General features: G+C 46.5%; 1 pseudogene; it reads right to left on the bottom strand.

Moving 5' to 3' along the window:
• Positions 1–6770: 6770 nt before the first annotated feature.
• On the bottom strand, positions 6771–7230 carry LOC101583487 (annotated as a pseudogene).
• Positions 7231–8957: the final 1727 nt, after the last annotated feature.

The raw sequence follows: 8957 nt of genomic DNA, 5'->3' as shown, positions 1-8957 counted from the left end.
GTGTGTGTGGCCAGCTCAGCCCACCAGGGGGCGGGGCTGGCTGGCGTGTGGTGCTGGGGGATTGAACCGCGGTCCCTGATGCTTTGCTAAGCTTGTTCTAAGTAGGTGCTTTAGACCACTGAGCCATCTCACCAGCCCCACTAAGCAGGTACTTTAGTCTGCTGAATTATCTGGCCGGCCCAACACAAATACTTTAATATGATACTTTTAAAATGGCAAACTATGGCCTATGGCTAGCTGCCTGTTTTTATAAAGCTTTACTGAAACCAACACCAGAGTTAGAGGGCAAGATGAGTGACAGAGGGTACTGAGGCTTGGGCTTAGCAAGGGGAACACTACAGGAGAGCAGTTATAAGATTATTTTATGATAGCCACCCCAAGAGTCATATACAAAGAGTGCAGGAAATCTGTCCACACACTAAAACCAAAAGAACCCAGCAGAGGGCCTGGATCCCACAGCAATGGCCAGCGCGAGTCCAGCTGAAGACCGGGGGCCTGTCTCACGGATCTGCACTGGGAAGGCCCACAGGTCAGTGGTGGAAGCCAGAAAGTCTGTGCTGCAGGACGAAGCATCTGTGCTAGCAGGTGGCGGGATCCGCACCGGAGCCAGGAAGCAGTGCTCAAAGTAAGAACCAGAGCTCCCCCAAAAGGTACCACAGTTGTCCTGAGTGACAGTGAGGTTTCAAGCTCTTCCAGTGATGAGAACAGCTGCGTCCATATCGATGTAGCCAACATGACACGCTTCACCAGGAAGACCAGCAGTTCCCTAACAGCTCCCGACAGCTTCCTTCTTGATCTCCAGTTCTTTTCATTTGGCTGGCAGCAATCCTCAGGTGGGCTCCCACACCTGGCACCTCTCAGCTGGCTCCCTTCACCTGGGCGTGACATGTTTACCAGCAGTTGTTAGTCTACCACGGAAGGTCACAAAAGTAGAGGTTCATATCTTACTTTATTTATCATGTTTTATTTATTTATTTATTTATTTGTACTAGGGATTGAACTCAGGTCCCTGTGCTTGCCAGGCAAGCGCTCATTCTACTGAGATATCTCCCTGGGACCTCTTACTTTATTTAAAATTGTGATTTTTAAATGTATCATCACGGTGAGTTCTTGCATTACTTTTTTTTTTTTTTTCTTAAATTTTACATTAAGCCAAGCATGGTGGTGAATACCTGTAATCTCAGCACTTGGGAAGCTGAGGCAGGAGGATTACTTAGTGTTTGAGGCCAGCTGGGGTACACAGTGAGTTCAAGTCCAGCTTGAACTCCATAGTAAAATCCTGTCTCAAATGAACAAAATGACATGAAAACAGTACTGCGCTTGAATTTTGAATTTCTAGCGCTCATGTCAAGTTTGTGACATCCGGGTGAGATCCTGCATTCCTCACCTTCTCCTGCCTGGTCGCCTCCCAGCTGACTCCCCTGCTTGTTTAGTCACACTGAGTCACAGATCTGCAGATCCAGGAAGGCTGCTGGATTTAGCCATGTGTGGATAGTTCTGTGACACGGGAAGTTCTATAAATGAAAAGAACAAGTCAGTAGGAGAGAAGATATACCAGGTAGCAACTCCAGATTTGGTAGTTAGGGGAGACCTCTCTCTGAGGCACTTGAAATAATCTCAAACATAAACGAAGCTTGCAATCCCAGCTCTCATAAGACTGAGGCAGGAGCATCGCCAAGAGTTCAAGGGTAGCCTGGGCTAGAGTGAAAGGACAGCCTGAGCTACACAGTGAGACCTTGTCTCCACAAACAGACATGCAAACAAACAAACCCCCAAAAGTTTACTATGAGACATTTAAACTTTGAGACATTTACTAGAATGGCACAAACTCTAATATATTCTTTTTTTTTTTTTAATTAATTAATTTATTTATTTATTTATTTGTGTGTGTGTGTGTGTGTGTGTGTGTGTGTGTGTGGCCAGCTCAGCCCACCAGGGGGCAGGGCTGGCTGGCATGTGGTGCTGGGGATTGAACCGCGGTCCCTGTGATTTGCTAAGTTTGTTCTAAGTAGGTGCTTTAGACCACTGAGCCATCTCACCAGCCCCTCTAATATATTCTTTACCAAAATCCCACAATTTTGAACATTTTTTCTTCTCTTCCACTTCTGTGTGTTTGTGTGTGGATACAAACACACACCTGTATGTGTATGTACATCTTGTTTTGAAGATAAATAAAAGCTAACTGTGAAAGACAGTAGTTAAACATCTCAGAATCTTCATGGGGAATAATGAGATTGAGAGGAGAGATGGAAGACAAGGAGCGAAAGTTGCTCTCGAGTCCCCCCCAAATGAGAGGAGGAGGGCTGAAGACTCAGCTGGAGGAACTGGGTGAGTGGAAGGACCCAACTGTCCTTTCTTCCTTGTAAGCCTAGCAGGAGAGATGGGCAGGTGGGTCTGTGGCTCTAGCGGTGGGAAAGCGAGAACATTTTGGCCCAGTGGCTTCTGAGTTATAACTGAAGAAAAAGCAAGCTTGTCAGCTGGAAGTGGAGGAAGGGTGGAGAGGGCAAGACAGGCCTCTGAGGGCAGAAGGTGAAAGGCGGACTGGAGGCGCAGAGCCCCTTGTGCAGTGGTCTCAACACCCGTTAGACCTGGCAGCCAGGAAGCCAAGGGCAGCTGGTCAGTGTGCTGGGTCAGGAGCTGCAACGCAGCCGGTTATGCACGCACCCAGGCTGGGCATGGCACAGGGGTGGGCTGGTGAGGGGTGGCCAGAGCAACTGGGGGAGAAAGCAAGCCACTTGTATTTACAGCCAGGAGCTTGGTCTTCAGACCAGAGCCCGTGGGCCAGAACTGCACAGCCTGGTGTGTGAGCTCCTTCATGCAGTCACAGGCTGGTGATCTGGGGACCCCGAGCAACAGGCGGAGTTCATAGCTTTCTCTCTTTTCCGGTCTCTGGAGGAGGTCTGTTTGCATTAAAACCAATATGACTGCATTTCTCTGCTTGATCCTAGCCAGAAGGCCCAGAAGCGATGACTACATTTCTCACAAACATCTACTTGTTTATGTTTTTCTTCAAAGAGCTTGGGACGTCGTGCAACTGAGACTGTTCATCCCTACCCACCACAGGGTGAGGTGAATGGTGAACTGGTCATTTTTCAAAGCTAGGGAACTCAGCCTTCATCTGGAGCCCTCCTCCTGTGTTCCAGGCTAAGCAGTTTCCAAAAAGCAAAAGGACCCAGATCTTTGGCTCTTGGTTTCCACTCCCCAGCTCTTGTCTCTGCACACAGAAATTCAGACGACCCTGCTGGAGCTGCCTCCACACCTGTGTTCCGTTCCTAAAGATGCACGCGGACTGTGTTCACTAAGGCTGGTGCAGCTTGCAGGGTGTGGGACGACTTCGTGGGGGCGTGAAAGACAGGAGAATTTTAGCTCGATTTTGGAAAGCATCTATCTCATCCTACCCTGTGCACAGCTGAATTCAGCATCAGTGTGGTGTTTCCTGGGTGATTCTCCAGAATGCAGGGTCAGCCTGGCCGCTACTGCCTTCTCCCCGTGCTGGTCATTCTTTTCTCTCTCTTGTGGAAACTACCAGCTCCTCCTCCAATGTCTTTTTTTCCCCAAAAGCTCTGCTCTGAAACTTGGCCAGAGTGATCTCTCTTTGGAGACCCTTGGTGGCCTTGTGACACTAGCCTGCTACACCTAAAGAGCAGACATGGGCTCTCTTCCTGTGGTGTGGCAGGAGGCGGGGGTCTACTCTGAAATACATAAATAAAAGCCAGATTCCATGGTGCAGTCCTGGGAAGCCAAGGCAGAGGATGAAAAGCTTGCTTCTATTTGATCCACCTAACAAGACTTCTGTCTCAGGATAAAGAGGCCTGGGTTTGTAGCTCAGTGTGAAGTCCCTGGGTTCAGCCCTCAGCACCAAAAGCAACAGCCACAGAGGGAAAAAAGAGAGAAAGCCTTGCTTATAGAGTTTACTCATTGCCACAATACAGGCGCTTGCATCGTGTTCCACTGTGAGCCCCAGCACGATGGCGCGAACCTGAGCTTGGGCGGGGCTGCGCATCCCCAGCTGGGCTGCCCTGGGAGGAGCCCGCTCCATGTCCACAGTGCATCAGGGTCTGCTCCGTCCTCCTGGGCTTCGCTCAGCCTCCCTCACGTTTTGCACCTACTGTTCCTTTTCCTACCTCAGCTGCCACCAGCGCTTCCACATGGGCTGTCTGCCAGCACCTCATTGAAACTGGATATTCAAGCTGGGCATGGTGGCCCAACCTTAGTCATAGCACTCAGGAGGTTGAGGCAGGAGACTTACCATGAGTTTGGGCTGTATAATGAGTTCAAGGCCAGCCTGAATTACATAGTGAGACCCTGTCTCAAACCAAGAAACCCCAAATGAATAAATAAGTAAAATAAATAAACTGGTTGTGGTTTCCTCATTCCTCATATCAAAATTTGGCTCTATTTGTCCTCAGCACTTAAAACTTTTTCATATGCTACACTGTTTCCCTATTCAGTAGATCTATTGCTGTCTGCTTGGCCCCCAGATAGATGGCAGTGCAAGAGGGCTGGGATTTCTGCTCACTGTTTTGTTCAATGATGTACCCTAGGGCCTTTGAGCAGCACCTCACACAGAGTAGCTGCTCAGTAAATATTTGTTGAATGAGTGAGAGGCTATGGCCTCCACTCTCCCTCCCTGCCAAGCACCTAGGATGCTCAATAACTCAGCTTCACGAATCCTTGTCTGATGACTGGCTTCTAAAAGGGTGAAGAAGGAGTCGGCAACAACTGAAGAGGAAGCAGACAGTTCCCACTGAATCCTGAAGTGCTGTCATTGGACAGGCACGCACTTCCACAGGTGGAGAGCCAGTGCCTTCTCAGTGGCAGAGAGCTTGGCCAGCAGTCTTTGTGATTACAGTGTTGTCCACTCCCCACCCCCTATGGAATTCATTAAGGTCTCATCAATTTGAATTTGTTTTCAGGAAGCAGAGCTCAATTTGTCATCCTTAAAACTTACTTGAGCTTGCACGTCCCACTGTGCCAACCTGCAGGCTCTACTTGCCCCTGCTGATTTGTTCTAGCACTTGGGGAGCTGAGCTTTTTCCAGCTGAAGGTTTGAGTGTTGTAGGCAGCTGAATTAGACAGAAATATTATAGGCAGGCAGGCAGGCAGGGCCAGGCCCTCAAGGAGACAAGATGGAAGACAAGGTGGCTTTGCAACTTGGAAGAGATAGACACTCCCATATTGGCTATACCTCAAGATAAAAGAGGAAACAAATACAGCTACGTACTTCCCTAGGGAGGGGCATCAGGGATTGATATTCTAAATAGGTATCAATCACCTTGAAAGAGCCCAAATGAGTCACTAGCCCAACCCCCAACAGGAAGAGACCCTGTCCTGTATTCATGCCCACTTGCTATGTGACTCAATTCCCCATTTGGTTCCGGACTTAATCAATTTTACCTGAGCAATGGTGTTTGTAATCTCATTGGTTGACCATAGTTTTGTCCCACCTCATGCCCACCTAAAAGAGTTCTCATGTCTTCTCCACCACCTTAGAGCTGCCTCCTCTATAAAAGTCCAGACAACTTCCTGGAGAACAACCCACTCGGGCCTCCCTCCTGTCTCCCTCTCTCGGACAGGAACTAACTTTCCCTCAATAAATATATTCTGCTCATAACCTCCGTTTGTTCCTAAAATTCATTCTTTGGTTTTAGAGAACACGAACTCGTCCAGGTCAGGTCTGGAGATCCTTTTACCCTATGTCATTTGGATGTTCCCTGTATTGTTTGGAGATCACCCACTTGAGTTTTTCTCCCTGTATCATGAGGACAGGCCTGGCTCAGATGCCAGGTAACTATGTGTTCTCTCTTTTTCTCTCTCCTCTTCTGTTCTTTTCCAATAGTTTATATGAAAGAATACTGACATTAAAAAAAATCCCCACTCTCACGAAAATAAATTGAGGTTTTACAGCTAGGGTAAAAGCTGAATCAAAAAACATAAATAAAAAAATCTAATAGTGTATTAGAACCTTGAAATTCATTTGCCATACTGACAGCACAAATACAAAGCTGGTCTAAATGGGCAGACTCCCAAGCAACAGTATACAGCTTTCTTTGTCCTCCATGCTAAGACATGGAGGCCAAACAATACCAAATGTATAAGCTTCAAAAACCATCTAAGTTAAGGACATTCACTGGTTTTAGCTGAGATACTCTGGAACATTGACAAGTGATCATATACATACAATGATGTGAAATAATTTTGGGGAGGTGGTATCAGAAATCGAACTCAGGACCTCAAGCTTTCCAGACAGGTCCTGAGCCACTAAACTAAATTGCTGGCTTCAAGAAAATTTTTTGAAAAAGAAACTTTAGTGGAACCATCCTGAAAGGTATGCCAGAGGAATGGCAGGCTATGGTTCAAGGTGTCAGCCAAATCATTTCAGCCACTTTGAGTCCATGTCTAAATCTAAAATTTGGATGCCTTTCCATATGCTGAGAGTTCCTATCATGCCAGTAACTGTGTTATAAAGTAAAGAAGAATTTGGTGAAATTTTTAAAAATCACCCAACTGCCTAGGGTGATTATCAATTGCCTAGGACTGCAATAGCACGGTGAAAGCCGTGCTTCAGGGTAATGCCTTAGGTGACTTAAAATTGTCCCATACAGTGGTGCATCATCTATCCTTAGTGAAGCCTTGAAAAAGACAGGTTGGAAAAAATGGGTCAAAGGAGGCAAATATAGTATCCGCCTCTAGAGCTATCAACTCAGGAATTCTTTCAATTATGAAATCTTGCAGGGAAGTTATTTTCCTTTCCAGAATTCTGGTGACGTTCATTCCGGATCTGGCCTTCGTTCCTCATCACTGTCTTGTGACTCATCATCTGCTGCATCCACTGCTGATAAATCTCCATCCTCCTCACTACCCATGTTGACCAGGCTTAGACATGTCTTCACCAGGATCCTCTTCCCAGGATTTCCAGTACTGAAGTCCACACTAAGCCAACCAAGCTTTGTCCTTTCTTTTGTTAACCTAGGCCATGACTGGCCAGATTTTCCTTTTTGTAAACAATGTGAAATTGATGTTTTATGTTCTTTTATGCATGGGATCACTAGTTTCAATACAATGAAAAAAGATCAATCATTTAAAGGCTTAAAACTCACTTTCTCCCAGAAAACTGAACGTAAGTTTGAGTTTTTCAAAACCTACATTAACATCTTTACTGTCTTCAACACAAAATTCAATGAAGACACGGTTGCTTCAATCATACCTTTTTGCAGGAGCAGGTTGCATTGTGAGGGTGCCTCCGGTGGCGACCCTGACGGTGTCTCTTGGGTCACTGCCTATTCTCGCTCCCCTGGCGTGACTGCTAGGGCAGTTTAACCTGAGTCCCCACAATGCATTGCGCGGAGAGCTCCTCCCACATCTGCGAGAGAAGGGAAAGCTGGGAAGAGGGGCGGGGAGAATGAACACGCATGAGTGTGAGCAAGGGGGGGGGGGTGAGGTCCACTGTGTGACCTTTGGGTGAGAGGCATAGAGGACACAAGTCACTCTCAGAAGAAATGAATGATGATGGTTCTTATGCCTGTTTAAATTTTAAATGTTATTATAGTGAAAGATACTTTGCCATTAATCCTTATAAAATTTCTCACCTCACATAGGCTTATCATGATATTCTTTCTGCTTTCTGAAGCAGCTCTGGGAGCCCTTTTTCCAGAATGTCTAATGGCAAATGTTGTTCCTGAGTGAGGTCCAAGGGAAAGGCAGGCTCATAAGGACGCTCTTTTTTTTTTTTTTTTTTTTTTTTTTTAATGTATTTCGTGCAGGGTCTTGCTATGTAGCTCAGACTTGTAGTGATCCTCCTGTTTTCAGCTTCCCCAGAACTGGGATTACAGGTGTGCACTGCCATGCCTGGCCTTGGATGCCGGCTCAGCATGCCTGGTGGAAGGGATGTGCAGCATGTCGTACCTGGAATCAACCCCAGTCCCTACACTTGCCTAAGCAGGTGCTTAGTCCACTGAGCTATCGTCATGGCCCTCATAAGGACATTCTGGTGTGTCCTCATCCACCTTGTTCACCGGATCTGGTGCCATATGACATCAGCTCTTCTTCAAAGTCAGAATGACCAGAAGGAAATGTTTTGAATGGATTCAGTGCATTGATGCAACCCAGCAGCCCAACTGAAGACCCTCATGAAAGAGGACTTCCAGAACAGCTTCACAGAGTGGCATGTGTGTTTAAACGGAGAGGGAGGACTTAGGGTAGGTCACAGCAATATGTCTTTTAATGTAGTAAATTAAAAAAATTAATCACACTCTAGTCTTTGACCATATGTTGTATTTGCTTAGCGACTTTGTGTGTGTGTGTGTGTGTGTGTGTGTTGCTGTGGTTTTAGAGAAGAAGAAACAGAAGCCCTAAAGTGCTAATGTTCATTAACTATTGCTGCCGCCACAAGCTACAGGCTTCAAGCAGCAGCCATTTGTTTATTTTGTTGCTAGCTCACCAGCAATCTGTGCCACTCATCACTTGATTCCAGTGTCATCTTCCACCTGCTGCAGATTGTCCTGGCTGTAGACTGGGTTGATGGCCCATGGGGCTGCATGCTTTTCATCATGCAATGGGCCACCCCAAGCTTACTCACAGACTAGCAAATGGATCCCACAGGGATGGAGGGTCTTGCTTTTGGGTTTTGGTACTGAAGATTGGTCTCAGGGCCTTCGCATTGAGCTACATCCTAGGTTTTAAAAAAAGTTTGGGACAGAGTCTTGCTAAATCACTGAGTTGCCCATGCTGGGCTCAAATTTGTTATTCTCAAGCTTCAGCCTCCCAGAGACCTGGGATTACTGGCATGCACCACCCTTCCTAGGAGAATGGATCTCTTGAAGCTTAGACTTCCCTTTTCAATCACTTGAATAAGGAGGACACAACTCATGTCCAGATTCAAGAAGTGGGGAAATGGATTCCTTCTCTTAGTGGGGAAATAGATTCCTTTTTAAAATTTTTTTAGATTTCATTTTTTT

This window comes from Octodon degus, unplaced genomic scaffold, assembly GCF_000260255.1.
Source record: "Octodon degus isolate 3935 unplaced genomic scaffold, OctDeg1.0 scaffold00036, whole genome shotgun sequence".
Taxonomy (NCBI): domain Eukaryota; kingdom Metazoa; phylum Chordata; class Mammalia; order Rodentia; family Octodontidae; genus Octodon; species Octodon degus.
The sequence above is the reverse complement of the archived record's forward strand: the minus strand, read 5'-3'. Positions and strand labels throughout refer to the sequence as shown.